This window comes from Pteropus vampyrus, unplaced genomic scaffold (genome assembly GCF_000151845.1).
Source record: "Pteropus vampyrus isolate Shadow unplaced genomic scaffold, Pvam_2.0 Scaffold463, whole genome shotgun sequence".
In the NCBI taxonomy this organism is placed as follows: domain Eukaryota; kingdom Metazoa; phylum Chordata; class Mammalia; order Chiroptera; family Pteropodidae; genus Pteropus; species Pteropus vampyrus.
Window position 1 is genome coordinate 1,431,927 of NW_011889244.1, and position 1,922 is coordinate 1,433,848.

The 1,922-nt window shown below is 40.3% G+C and overlaps 1 long non-coding RNA gene across 1 annotated transcript in view; it reads right to left on the reverse strand.

Moving 5' to 3' along the window:
* LOC111732491 overlaps window positions 1-1,760 on the reverse strand; it is a 5,098-nt gene extending 3,338 nt beyond the window's left edge. The window contains exon 1 of the long non-coding RNA XR_002777576.1: window positions 6-1,760. This is a non-coding gene — a long non-coding RNA (uncharacterized LOC111732491). The remainder of the gene's footprint in view (window positions 1-5) is intronic.
* Between the last annotated feature and the right edge of the window lie 162 nt (window positions 1,761-1,922).

Sequence of the window (1,922 nt, forward strand, 5' to 3'; positions counted from 1 at the left end):
GGGACCTGTGAGTCTCATGGGATGTCCCTCCCTTGATTATCTTACACTAATATGGCAAAAGGGATTCTGCAGATGTAATTTCCCTAATCAGTTGAAATTGAGTTAATTAAAAGGGAGATTATCCTAGGTATGCTTGACTCAGTTCTGAATCCTTAAAAGAGACATAAGCAATAGGAGAGGCTCTCCTGCTGGCCTCGAAGAAATAGGTCATCAAGAGTCCCACGACTACAAAGAACTCTGCTTATGACAACCTGAATGTGTTTCGAAGAGAATCCAGAGTTCCCGATCAGAAACAAGCCCTGGCTGTCACCTTGGTTACAGCCTTGTGAGACCCTGAGTAGAGAACTGTGAAGTCCTGCCTAGGTTTGTAATCTACAGAACCGTGAGACAATAAGTGTTGTTTTAAACCACTAAGTTTGTGGCAATTTGATATACAGCAAAACGAATACACAGACCGCCGATTGACTAAAGGCTGCTAGAGAAGGTGAAGCCATTGTTGTGCCATTACGTAGAGCAGCTGTTCTCAAAATGTGGCCTAGGGGCTCCTGGGGGTCTTCAAGACCTTTTCAGGGACCCATGAGGTCAAAACCATTTTTATAATACTATGATGTAGCTTGCCTTTTTTCCTGTTCATCCTCTCATGATTTTATAGTTTTCTTCTAGACGTTACCTGATATGTGACGATATTATTACTCTGATGGCTAATGGAATGTGTCCCTGCGTATTCCTGTGTTTAAAACATTTAATTTCTATTGTTGTAAACATTGACAAATATAGTCCATATAAACAAAAGTTCTTTGGGGTCTTCCATAATTTTTAAGAGTGTAATGAGGGCCTGAGACCAAAACGTTTGAGAACCATTGGTCTAGATGCAACAGAACTAAGTAAGCCTAGAAAAGTCAGAAGGTATAAGAAATCATATGCTTACTTAATACCTACATTTTGTCCAAAACTTTGGTAGGTATGACCAAGGTGGGAGCAAAGAAATAAAATTAGTATAAGCAAGGCAAATATAAAGAAATAATTAGCAAAATCACTTCTTCCTTCCACAGGTGTTTCTATGTAAAAGTACTGTGATATGATGATATGCACCTTGGCGCTAACCTTCGGTACAGATGGCTATATCACAGAGGTGTTTAGGGCAGCAGCTGAAACGGGGCAGATTTTGTGGGAAAGGAGAAATTTAAGGTGGGAGGAAAAGTGGAAGAAAGAGGACAAATATTTAAGGCCATATCCTTCAGATCTCAGCTGAAATGTCACAGACAGAGGTCTTTCCGGAGGTCCCTATCTAGAACACCAAGCACCTCATTCTCCTTCTCTGGACCCTGTCCATTTCTTTTTAGTTTGTTTTTTTTTTTTTAACCTAACATACCTGTTCAGACAGGTCTGGCTAGAGCTAGAGTGCCTTAGTTCACATCCTAGCCCTGCCCCTTTCCAGTTACAAAATCTTGGATAAATTACTTAATCTGTTCTTTAGTTCCTCAAAAAATGTGCTAATAAAACAAGGAATTTATGTTGAAGAGTTGGCTTAGGTTGTGACTGTGGGACTGAAAAGGAAAGGGTAAATATGAACCAGTTCAAAGGCAGAATCAGTAGGTGAATTCAGACAACAAAGAGGATGAACAGACAAGGGAAAATTCTGGGGATATTTTTTGAAAAGGCAATCATTACATGTGGATTAAGGAAATTGTAAAAAACAAAAAGTATTCCAAAGTTTGTTGTTTGACAGATGTGACAGAGGCTGGCATCTGTTAACTACTCTGGAAGGAAAAGGAGGAGCAATGTCAAATCCGTGTTTAAAGTGAGCTGGCGACAAGAACACAGCTGTAAACAACTTGTTTTCAGAATGCTCGAATGACGGCCCCAACAGAAGAAAGTTCAGGGCAGACAAGGAAACCTGGGCGTCTGCTCACTGTGTGCCA